This window comes from Thalassophryne amazonica, chromosome 6 (genome assembly GCF_902500255.1).
Source record: "Thalassophryne amazonica chromosome 6, fThaAma1.1, whole genome shotgun sequence".
NCBI classification, from domain to species: domain Eukaryota; kingdom Metazoa; phylum Chordata; class Actinopteri; order Batrachoidiformes; family Batrachoididae; genus Thalassophryne; species Thalassophryne amazonica.
Window position 1 is genome coordinate 8,663,269 of NC_047108.1, and position 13,684 is coordinate 8,676,952.

Consider the following 13,684-nt stretch of genomic DNA (forward strand, 5'->3'; position numbering starts at 1 on the left):
GCGTGAGGAGAATAAACTCCTGAGACAGCAGGTGGAAGAAAAACAACAGTCTTTGACCCTTGTTGAAGAAAAATTGGAAGACCTACAGGCAAACTAATTCTATTTGTCCCTAATCCTGGAAAACTCACTAAGACATGAGGCTCTTCTGGACGCTGCTGCCGATGTCACCTTGATGTCTACCTCACTGTTTAAACAACTGCAGGTAGCAGCACGGCAGGCCAACAGAAACCTAAAACTATCACCATGTTCGTTGGAGATCCAGCCCTACATGAACAACCCGGCAATTTTGTCCTCAATGGCTCTGGTCAACATCACTGTTGGACCCATGAGTCTGGTACACCCCGTGTACATATCAGCACTCGACACCATTCCCTTCCTCATAGGTAAAGATTTTTCCAACCGATTCGAACCCCTTATCGACTTCAAACAGTTAAAACTGTGGGCATAGGACCATCACCCTCGCCCGCCTGAGGTGACTCAATCAGCAAAGCCCCAATGTTATGCCATTGAGATCCAAAATGTTCTGCTGTCAACCCACGGAATGCTTCATGGCCCCCAGATGCACTGCTGGCTGAGAAGGACACTTTCCTCTGTAAGCTGTCAGAGGACAATAATGCGAGTGAGTACTGCCCTCTGGGAGTAGATGGTCTCCATTTGGAAAACACACACACTGCTGACGTAGCACTGGCTCTTTGGGCCGAAAGATCAGCTATTAGTCAAAGTCTGTTTGACTCATTGAGCAAATCCAATCCAGACATTCTATATGTGGAAAAATCTTCCCATTTTCCAAAGGACCCTCTACCCAAGACCGTACTCAAGGCAACAGGAATCTGCACACTCAGAATGCGCTGGAACCGACGAGAATTGAGCCACTCATTCTTAGTCGTTCCAAACTTACCACACTCTGTCTACATAGGAGGTGATCTCCTTGTCCAATTGGAGGCGCAGGTTGACAGAGTCAATCAGGTCCTCTAGTCCTTAACCAGAGCACGCGATGAGCCAGCTTACTCCGATCCGGAGTATCTAAGGTCTGGACAATTGATCCCTGATGCATGTCAGGTAGTGAGTGATGGTCACATCACGATACCCGCCAACCTGAAAAATGCACTACTCCACCTCGTGATATGTCCAGGACAATGGCTCGAACACTCACAAGCAGTCTTCCAGCCATCCCAGCTCTTCACCAAACAGGGACTATCTCTGGAAGCTACTCCACTTCTGAGCCTAGGAAGTCGGACAACTCGCTTGATGGTGCATAACGACACTGGCGAAGACATTCTGATTCCCAAAGCCACCCCAAGAGAGACCTACTCTATAAATACCGAGCGTCCTTTGCTAATGATTCGTTGGACTGTGGACTCGCCCATATCCACTCTGTGTGCATCCCAACTCCTCCAAATGCACCGCCCACCTTCGTGGGACAGTACCAAATTCCTCTGGCATCCTATGAACCTGTACAGGAAATCATAGATGACCTATTGGAAAAAGGGATCATAAGACCGTGCAACAGCACCTATTCAGCCCCTGTATGGCCCGTAATCAAACCAAACGGGAAGTGGAGACTTACCATCGATTACCGCAAACTCAACCAACAGGTGTTGCTATCTCGATGGCCGATGACTCGGTTAGAGCAGGAACTTCCTAAAGTAAAAGACGCAAAATACTTTTCCACGCTTGACGTGGCCTATGGGTTCTGGACAATCCCTGTCCATGAAGACGATCAACACAAACTGGCATTCACCTTCGCACACCACCAGTACACTTTCACCAGGTGCCCATTTGGCTATGCCAACTCACCTGCAGAGTTTAACATCTTTTTGAACAAGGCGTGCCCCGATGCAAACGAGCAAGGCACCCTTATCTATGTCGACGATGTCCTAATGCGAAACCCAACATTAGACACATATTTCGATGAGATAGACCACATCCTGATCCAACTCACGAATGCTGGTGCAAAAATCTCACTTTCAAAGTGTCAATGGTGTCGGACCAAGGTCAACTATGTGGGCCTCCTTGTTGGACCAGACGGAGTGCAATCACAAGTTAGACGAGTCCAAGGCATCACCAACATCAAAACGCCTACGAACATAACAGAACTGCACAGCTTTCTGGGAGTGTGTAACTACTCCCGCCAATTCATTGAAAACTATGCAGATTTGGTGAAACCACTGACAGACCTACTCAAAAATGATACGCTGTTCCTATGGGGTGAACCCCAAGAACAGGCCATGCAGGCTCTGAAAGACAAACTCTGCTCAGCCCCATGCCTAGCATACCCTGATTGTAGCAAAGAATTCCACCTAGAGGTGGGATTCTCCAATCAATGCCTAAGCGCGGGACTGTACCAGATGTACGACAAAGATAGGCGAGTGGTCGCATACGCGAGCAAAACACTACAACCGCCGGAACTTAAATTCAGTGACTGCGAAAAAGCCCTACTAGCAACAGTCTGGGCTGTGAAACATTTCGCCAACTACCTGGGCGGACAAAAAGTCATTGTAGAAACCAATCATCAACCAGTGACATTCCTTAACAGTCAAAGACTGCGAGAAGGTGTAGTAACCAACTCACGAGTTGCCTCGTGGATGATGGCACTGCAAAGCTTTGACATGGAGGTGCGGTACGCACAAGACCGCAAAACTCCCCTAGGCACAGGGTTAGCTGCTTGCCAGCGCTGCACCGAAGACACACCGGCTGCAAACCCGTTTAACAAAGACGTGTCACCACCCGACTCCCCTAATCACCACTACTTCGACCAAAATGCCTGCCAAGGCATGATCACTGCGTATGTGGACGGCTGCTCACCATGAAACAGTCGCCCTGGCAGGAGGGGGATCGTGTGGATTGACCACACACCACATGCGCAACAAAAATTCCAGCTGGGACCACAGTCCTCTCAGTATGCCGAAATTGCAGGCATACACATAACATGCCAGTTAGCTGTGGCACAAAATGTCAAAACATTTGTGCTATGCACAGATTCGAACTATGCACGCCTTAGCTTTCTGTGCCATCTACCCTGCTGGAAACGTAATAGTTTCATGACCTCCAACAAGAAATTGGTCAAACACAAAGAACTGTTTGCGGCTTGTGATCACCTCATAACCACGCACGACCTCCAAATATACTGGAAAAAGGTCAGAGGTCACTCCCACACACCAGGTCAAGACAAAGAATTTAATGACTTGACTGACACACTAGCCAAGCAAGGTGCTCTAGATGGTACGCTGTGGGCATTCGATGAGGCACTTTTGCCCCACCCACCCACCCATGCTGTATCAGTGGTGACTCGTGCCAGGACTGCTACCGCGGACCCTGTCACAGCCCCCGTCCCCACAACAGCCTCGGTCACTCCAGCTTTCTCCGACTCTGACCTGGCTTCACTCCAGGCTCTGGATCCAGCCATAAACAAAATGGTGCTAAACCTCACTGATCCTCTAGTTCACCCACTCACTGAGGATGATTTTGCTTCCGTCCCTGACTTAAAACAGCTGTACCACGCCCGAGTTAACCTACAAGTGCTCCGTGGCATCTTGTTCTATGCTTCCGAGGATCTCTCTTCACCTGCGTTAGTGGTTCCTCGTAACCACCAGGGAGTGATGTTGATGCACGGACACGATTCAGCATGCGCAGGTCACAGATGAATGAAAGCAACATACAATGTGATACCACAGGTGGCATATTGGCAAAAAATGCAGAAGGATGTAAGCAATTACATCAAAGGCTGCTTGGGCTGTTGCCAATTCCAACCTGTGAACCCGATTCACAGAGCTCCCTTACAAAAAAGAGGTATTTCCTTTCCTTGGTCAGATCTACAAATCGACTGGGTAGGACCCCTCACGAAGTCTGCAAGAGGAAACAAATATTTCCTCACTGTCACATGTGACTTCACCAAATGGCTGGAATGTCTACCGGCTCCGAACGATACAGCCTTGACAACAGCCTATTTGTTGATGAATCACATCTTTTCACGATTTGGACTACCTATCCGCATAAACTCGGATAGAGGCACCCACTTCACCAGCGAAGTCATGCAACAGCTCTGGCAAGTGCTGGGGGTAAAGGCGAACTTCCACATCAGCCACCACCCTCAGTCGTCAGGACAGGTGGAAAGGGCCAACCGAACAGTGGTGACCATCCGGCGCAAATATGTGCCAGACAACCACAGAGACTGGGATGTGAAACTTCCCCTGGTCCCCATGGCCATCCGGGCGACCACTCACGAATTGACGGGGTTCTCCCCTTTTCAAATGATGGCAGGCCGTCAAATGATGCTTCCCCTCCACCTGCTGTATCAGCCAGGTGAGGCAAACATTGCAACAGCGTATACGGCTCAACAATACATGACTGACCTGACTGAACATCTGAAAGCCACCTTCTCCTTTGCTCAAAAACACTTGAACAAAAGCGCTGAAGGTCGAAAAGCCTACTATGAACAGAAGGCGTCCCACCATGAGATACGAGTGGGGGACAAGGTTTGGTACTACTCATTCGGGCAACCCAGCCAGAAAACAACCAGGTTAACTTGCAAGTTGTTACCGCGTTGGACCGGACCGTATTTGGTGACTGACAAACTCTCTGCCATCGTATACCAAATCAAGGTCAGCAAGGGTCAAAGAGAACCAGTTTTCAAGTGGGTACACCGCAACCAAATTAAGCCTCACAAAAACCCCATGGGACTCGCCGGGGACGTCACAGTCGCCGATAGAACTTAAAACCACTCATTAGGTTGAGAGGATGCAAAGAAGGAATATCAACACCTGCCGCGTCCCAAACAATCGAATCACACTGACCGAGACAAATTAAGAAAATAACTTTAACTTCCAACAGGACAAATACAACAACTCAGATGACCTCACCAGCACCACCGTAGTGGGGGTGAAACACCACGTGAATTCCGTCCTTAACAGCAAAGGAAAAAGAGGCAACAGCCTAACACTCTATTTAAGAATTAGTCAGATCACTTAAATTCTGTGCTATAAGCCAGGAAAGAAAAACAAAAAAAATATCTGACCATTTTAAGACAAACTCCTAACCATGTTTGTTGTGTTTGCCAGGATGACCTGGCTCGTGACTCTGCTGCTCCTCAGCGGAACCGTCGCCAACAGTTCCCGAGACGTGGTTGAATTCGGACCAGAATCGAGCATCGTCCTGAAGGACCAGCCCAGCTTATTGATAACAAACTGCCACCTGCACACACAGAGGGTGTTCCTCAGGCTCGACCACACAGAAGTGTACAGGGCCTACTTCGCCAGCAGTACAGTGAACCTGGTCTCCTGGGCAGGTAGCCGGTGGACCAAGTCTGTCCTGAAGCATGCTGAGGCAGACATAGTCCACATGCTACGCCAGATGAAGAAGTTCACGGTAACACAAGCAGAACTGAGTGGACTCAACAAAAGAGAGAAGAGGTTCATTGGAGGTCTGCTAATGGCAGCCTCAGCTGTAGGATCCCTCTTCAGTTTCAGCTTATCAGCAGTTAACACCATCACACTATCAACGGAAAAGAGACATGTTAGTGAGCTCCAAGAGGCAGGGGCGTAGGCAGAAATCATAAAACGGGTGGGCCCAGAAAAAATCAGACGGGCCCAACCTTTGGGGTTGTAGGTAAGGTGTAGGTATTATAATACACTGTTTGAAAAAGTATGCCTCGTTTGGACATCGCAAGCAACGTTATCACGTTATCACTATCAGACACAAGTACTCTTCATGGATAATGCAAGCTGCAGTGCAGCGCCCCCCCCACACACACACACATTCAGTGCAAGTCTGGTAGCCAACTTGGCTCGGTCTAAACCCAAAACGTCAATAGGTATTTAAATAAGGCATTGTTTCAAAAATGAATTCCAAGTTTAATGATGAACACATCTCAGCCAACTGCACAGACGCTGTGTGCACAGTTACACAGACGCAAAGTGTCAGACACAAGCACCCATGGACAATGCAAGCAGCAATGCAACGCTTAGTCATGTAAAGTCCTTTAAAATAAAAATTCAAAATATATCCGCAACCAGTGTTGCCACAGTTACTTTGAAAAAGTAATCCAATTAATGATTACTGATTACTCCTTGTAAAAGTAACTTAGTTACTTTACTGATTACTCAATTGTAAAAGTAACTAAGTTAGATTACTAGTTACTTTTTTAGTTACTTTCCCCAGCTGCCGACAACAACCCACGTCAACATGACAATGATACCTGTTTTGCCAAAACTCACTTTATAGTCACCCTTTCTTGACTTCAATGAAAACAAATACTTGTTTTATAAAAAGTAAAATAAAGACCTCTTTCTTGACCTCATATTTAACTGTTGACAGCACTGTAACAGTAAAACTTGCAATTTCAAACCTACATTGTTTATAAATGTAACTATTAAATTCTAACATTTTTCTAACATTTAAATTCTCTAAACATTTTACTTGTCGAAATTATTATTATTTTAAGCAGTATTAGTAGTTGTAGTAAAAAACGGCTTCAAAACTGGACCTTTAATCTAGGGGTGTTGTGGGGGAGGGGGGCACATCCTTGCCCCACGCACCCATTCCATCTGGATTCGCCCCTGCTTTGGCGTTTGAGCACAAAGAATGGATAACATTTATTAATACAGAAAACATGACCAGATTTACAGGTAAGAAAGTTTTATTGCGTTTTCACATCATGTGGTCCTCAGAAAGAGAGTTTAGGTGCATTTGAGTGGAAAATAGTGTTAGTTGTTGAGGCGTCGCGGAGGATCAGCTGTTTTTAACGAGCAGATACAGAGCGGCTCAGCTCAGAATTCTAAATAAAGGAGAAAAATAAAGCATAAAAATGACTTTGTAAAGCTCAGTGCAGGTGTGCTGATCACCGCGCTTTAAGAAGTGAGGACGAGTCGAGCAGCTGCAAAAAAACGCGGATGAAAAGCTCACAGCTCGCTGAAAGTGGGCAGTTCAGTCGAACCCCGACCTCCTGCCCACGGACCAAGTTTAATGCTGCTATCGACCCACAATGAAAAATAATAGTAACGCACAATGACATGGAGAAGTAACTTTAATCTGATTACTGATTTGGAAAGATTAACGTGTTAGATTACTCGTTACTAAAAAAAACGGTCAGATTAGAGTAACGCGTTACTAAGTAACGCGTTACCGGCATCACTGTCCGCAACATGAAAACAGGATGGCTCGGCGGCCAAATTATGAAATTGATAAACAATGGAAACCATGGCTCAGCAGCCAAATTAAAAACCATCAGAACGGACACCAACATGATTCGTGGCAGTTGCAATATAATATTAACAATTAGGCCTATTTAGAAGAAAAAAGTAATTAATGGTCTCACACTTACATTTGATGAATCCTTTTAATGCATGCTACAGCAGGAGACGACGGGATTTTTTGTTGAACTCTCTTATCACGTCATCATAGTCCAACGATTCGGTCAGTTCTCTTTCAAGGGAAAGCACGGAGAGTGCCTTCAGTCTGTGAATCAACATGGATGTTTTGGTGGAAGTTTTTATCCATTTAACAGTAGAAAACAGCCGTTCGACAGTGCATGTTGTTATTGGCATTGTGATGAGGGCCTGCAGAAGACTATTTATTTGAGGAAAATGTTGTCCCTCGTTTATCGTGGGAGTTGCGTTCTAAAAATAACCCGCAATAAATGAAATCCACGAAGTAGTCAGCGCTATTTTTTGCAATTATTATAGATGTTTTAAGGCTGTAAAACCCCTCACTACACACTTTTCTCAAACAGGCATTAACATTTTCTCACTTTTCTCTCTTGTGTAAACACTCTCTTTTTTCTTCTGTGCGAGAAGATTATAAACAGACACATGCAGAACACAATGCGCGTACTCTCCCTTCGCTCACTGCCTCTGGAGGTACGGATGCGGGACCCGCAAAGAATCCAAGTCCTCTCTCGGTGGCCACGGAGCTCTGCGGCTGCGGTCAACATCTGCATCAAAACAGCGAGCGTAGTCTCTGGACCTGTTGCCAGATTTGGTGCAATTCCGCACAGCAGACAGGAGGGCGGTGTGAGTGGCCCGCTGCTGCATTTACAGAGCCCGCAGAAAGCGCATCGGAGGCAGTGAGAGCAATCGCGGTGATGCCGACCAGTGCCGCAACCGGCCTGCCTGATAAGGATGCAGAACACAATGCGCCGTTAAAAAAAAGCATGCAAAATTGCACTAAAAAATCTGCGAAACTGCAAGGCCGGAAAGGTGAACCGCGTTATAGCGAGGGACCACTGTACTCTGAAAATGAATTAATAAAAATCACAGATGATGAACCATATTTTTTTGACAAAATGTATTAATTGTCGCTCAGTGCTAATGCAATACCATATCATAGGAATACAATGAGGCAACAACAGGTGACTGTCGAGAGTCGACTCAGCCTTCTCATTGGATGGGGTGGGCCTGGCTGACAAGTGGGCGGGCCCAGGCCCACCCCTGGCTACGCGTAAGCCAAGAGGTAATGCCTGAAATACAGGCTCAGCTTAACATACAGAGAGAAGGTCTTGAGACCATCGGACAAACCATACGAGACACCGTTTTAATCCTTAACACCCATACCAACGTGCTCAAAAAGACTGTGGGTGTAATTGACCAACTAACGTCAGTGTTGCAGGAAGATTATGCACACACACACAGATGTTGAATATGCTCATGGCAGACATGACCAGGGACGTCGGATCTTCCATTGACAGCCTTGCCGTCGGTAGGATTCCACCCTACATTGTCCCTTTAACCTTGGTCCACCAACTTCTCGAGTCCGCAACTCATAGTCTAGTCACACCGTTACAAGCTCCCCTCGCGTACGCATTGGGAAGCTCAATCCCAATCTATGTAGATCCAGAGGATCTTGAAATGGTGTTTCTAATTAACTTAGCGATTGTCTGTACTGAAAACATCTACAGGCTCAAAAATGTCGTGAACGTAGCTCTCAGGCAAGGAGACAATCACCTTAAGATCCACACACCACCTGTAGTGGCTTTCATTGACGCTAATCCTGAGCTATACTTCAAATCAAATCAATTTTATTTATATAGCGCCAAATCACAACAAACAGTTGCCCCAAGGTGCTTTATATTGTAAAGCAAAAGCCATACAATAATTACAGAAAAACCCCAACGGTCAAAACGACCCCCTGTGAGCAAGCACTTGGCGACAGTGGGAAGGAAAAACTCCCTTTTAACAGGAAGAAACCACCAGCAGAACCAGGCTCAGGGAGGGGCAGTCTTCTGCTGGGACTGGTTGGGGCTGAGGGGAGAGAATCAGGAAAAAGACATACTGTGGAAGACAGCAGAGATCAATCACTAATGATTAAATGCAGAGTGGTGCATACAGAGCAAAAAGAGAAAGAAACACTCAGTGCATCATGGGAACCCCCCAGCAGTCTAAGTCTATAGCAGCATAACTAAGGGATGGTTCAGGGTCACCTGATCCAGCCCTAACTATAAGCTTTAGCAAAAAGGAAAGTTTTAAGCCTAATCTTAAACGTAGAGCGGGTGTCTGTCTCCCTGATCCGAATTGGGAACTGGTTCCACAGGAGAGGAGCCTGAAAGCTGAAGGCTCTGCCTCCCATTGTACTCTTAAAAACCCTAGGAACTACAAGTAAGCCTGCAGTCAGAGCGAAGCGCTCTATTGGGGTGATATGGTACTATGAGGTCCCTAAGATAAGATGGGACCTGATTATTCAAAACCTTATGAGTAAGAAAAGAATTCTATTCTATTCTAGAATTAACAGGAAGCCAATGAAGAGAGGCCAATATAGGTGAAATATGCTATCTCCTTCTAGTCCCCATTATTACTCTAGCTGCAGCATTTTGAATTAACTGAAGGCTTTTCAGGGAACTTTTAGGACAACCTGATAATAATGAATTACAATAGCCCAGCCTAGAGGAAATAAATGCATGAATTAGTTTTTCAGCATCACTCTGAGACAAGACCTTTCTAATTTTAGAGATATTGCGCAAATGCAAAAAAGCAGTCCTACATATTTGCTTAATATGCGCATTGAAGGACATATCCTGATTAAAAGTCTCCTACTTAGTGCCGAATCTCAAAATGTGCACTGTCACAAAAGACATCCATTATTTGTGCCCCAGCAAACCGTTTATTTGACATGACACTGCCGGCATCTGCGGTCTCAAAACACTTACTGGGACAAATCGCTGTCCGACAACCATCACGCCATTCCGCCAAGTCACGGACACTCAGGTAGAGATAGTAGGACAACGCTGGTTAGTCAACACCCCCGAAAAATCAGCCCTACTAATGTACGACCGTCATGACACGTCGACTCGTATCAAATTCCTGCGAAAAACCTTGTGGGTCATGGTACCCAAAAACACCCTGCTCCATATTGGTGAGGTATCTATCACCTGCATCCTGACCAATACGAAGGAGCCATTGAAGTGTCCAACTTTTACAATCAAACCACTATCAAAATAGACCAACAGACTCGAGAAAATCCAGTATGAGGGTTCTCAAGTCATCGACGTGGCCCAATAGATAAAACTTTGAAAGAGATTCAAAATCAAGATCTCAAAACTTACCAAGCCCTATCGTATGCTTGGTCTACTCCTGACACACTGGTGTTTGTAGCCACAATCGTTGGTTACTTGACTACCCTTGGCTTAGCTCTGTGGGTGCGGAGATACGCCAATACCCTTCAGAACGGTATAACCAGGTGTTCACGAGCCCTTGCCAGACTAGCCCGAAGAAAACAACGCATGGCCGAACCGTCTGAAGATATCGAAGCTAACCCAAATTTGGACCAATAATCCGAAACCGACCAGGTATCCGAGCTTATTTGGATTAGCCAAACGTGCCGTGAATAATGTAAATAATTAGGCAAATGTAGGATGTGGTACCATAGTCGGACCACTTTAGCATGTAGTAGCCACTCTGCTAGTCTGACACTAACCCTCCTCAGCCTCACCACCAGTGGAAGACATCACCCACCGACGGTCACAGCGTTCCTCATCTTGGTGATTCAACGTTGGAGACCCAAGGTCGAATCAAGTGGGGGAATGTAGCGGAAAGCTGTGATCAAACAGCCAACATTCTAAGCTTGCATTAAGATGGGGCCCTTGGACTCTTTCAAAGAAAAGATAAACCCCATACAGCAAGGTCTGGTATATCTCCAGGTACCAAAGAGGAGACAGTTTAAGCCATGCATGCTTGGATCTGTCAAGAAAACCCACTATAGTCAGGATTTAGAACTTCCCCAAAGTGCATTCTCCACATAGCTGGGAATTCTTATCAGTGGCCCAAACAAGATGCCACGCAACACCCCCTTTCACAGCTCTGCTAGAAAAAAAAAATCTAACCATGGAACAAGAGTGACCCCTGTGGAACGACTTGGAAAGGACAGGTTAATTGATTTCCTGCAAGACTCAAACTCCTAACCTTATTTTAAAAAAGGGAGATTCATTGTATTGTTGTAGCAAAAGAACAAAAAAAAAAGAGAAAAGGAAACATGTCACTCTTTTCTATGCATGCATGAAAGTGTTATATTTGATGTGTTATAACTCTGTTCATTGGGGAATGTTTACTTAGTGTGTTCTTATATGTATATATATATATATATATATATATGTGTGTGTGTGTGTGGTATATAATTCCAGGTAAACCAGTTACAAGATCTATTCTGCAGGACTTGGTTTGGTTTCAAAGCGGAATGTTGGAGCCACGTTGATTTATATATATAAAACTAGACAAAGGAAACTCCAGAAACTACGTTACCCAGAATTCGTGGGGGTGGAGCTTATTAAACCCTTGAAAAGAGCTTGCGCCCGGGAATTCGCTCTCTTACGCTCTTACTCTCTTACGCTTTTCTCTTCGCCTTACGCTTTTCTTTCTTCTTTTCTTTGAGTCTAAAGACGCACCTAGCCGTCAGTAGAAAAGATTTATGACTCTTTGTTTAATGTCACGTGCTACTTAAGACTCATTCTTGTTTGGCGTACCGACAAGAATTTACTTCATTTTTCTGACAGATAACTTTTGCAACCTTTGTCAAGTTAACCTCGCCGGTGCATTTAACTTCCTTTTTCGAATTTTCAAATTAAAACCTTTTTCTTTTTCAAACCCCAAATTCCTTTCACGAACATTTTTCTTCTAAAGTCAGCTATTTTTGCATTGAATTCTGATTCGACCGAGCATCCAAAAAGACGACGACGAAACACGAATTTTTGATTTTTGATAGAGTATAAAGACACTCAAAACCTTTATTCTGACGAGCCATACACCAGAGCGTTGCAGATGAAAAACATCCAGGTCAGCTGAGACGTCCACAGCGACTTGAAATGCCACCGCGAAATCAAAGCACCACAATAACAGAAATCATCCCCGCCACTGACGAGACCGAGCGGGTCGGACTGGCAGAGCCTCTTTGTCAAGGTCCCTGGCGAAGCTATGTGGCGGACAGAGCGTCGACTGAACCAGACGATTCCAGCATTGGACCTCACGGAGACTCGCTGCACTGCGCAAGTAAGACCGGGCTATGTTGTCAGATAAAGAGTGGCTTTATTTAACTCTATTCAAAATCATTAATCTTCTTTCAGGTTAACTATACCAAAGTAAATTACCTGTTAAATTAGGATGAATCTTACTCCTAAAATTCCCGCTACAAAACCAAACTATCAGAACATCGTGTAATCATTGCTAATTGAATGACACCATCCTTAATTTGCCCACCATGATATGTCCTGTTATTTAACTCCTGCTAGAGTTAAATAAATATCTTAAACGTGTGAAGTTGATATGTATTACAGCAGTGACAGCCTGTTCAGCCATGCGCACTGTAACATGGTTCTGAGACACACTGACTCACTGTGCAGCTCACCTGTTTGGGGTGTTACAGATACATCAGTGGGTAAAAAGCTACTTAGAAAACAGAAAACAGTTTGTTCAGATAAATAATATCAAATCAGAATTGTGTAATATTGCTTATGGAGTACCACAAGGATCAGTACTTGGACCCAAACTGTTTATTTTGTATATCAATGATTTTGTGAATGTATCTAATGTGCTTGGTAGCATTTTATTTGCTGATGATACAACGCTGTTTTACTCTGGATCAGATATACAGGAAGTAGCACAAGTGATAAAAACAGAATTGGAAAAGGTTAAGCATTGGTTTGATATAAACAGACTGTCACTAAATATTAATAAGACAAATTTCATATTGTTTAATGACAGAGCAAAAAAAAAAAAAATAACATGTCATTACAAATAGATGGAATGGATATACAAAGGGTAAAAGAAATGAAATTTTTAGGAGTCATAATTGATGAAGATCTTACATGGAAGTCACACATAAATTACATAAAAGGAAAAATAGCGAAAGCCATTGCTGTTTTGCATAAAGTAAAATATTCATTAAATAGTTATGGTTTATTAACACTGTACAATTCATTGATTTTCCCATATTTAACTTATTGTGTAGAAATCTGGGGATCAACATATACAACTTATATACAACCTTTGTTTATTCTGCAGAAAAGGGCTTTAAGGGTGATTAGCAACAGTGGTTTTAGAGATCCATCTAATCCATTGTTCATTAAGTACAGGGTACTTAAATTTCGTGATTTGGTCGATTTGAAAATATTACAAACAATGTACCAAGCAAATAAAAATACTTTACCAACAAACATTCAAAATATGTTTGAGAAAAGAGTAAGTAGTTATAAACTGAAAGGAATAGA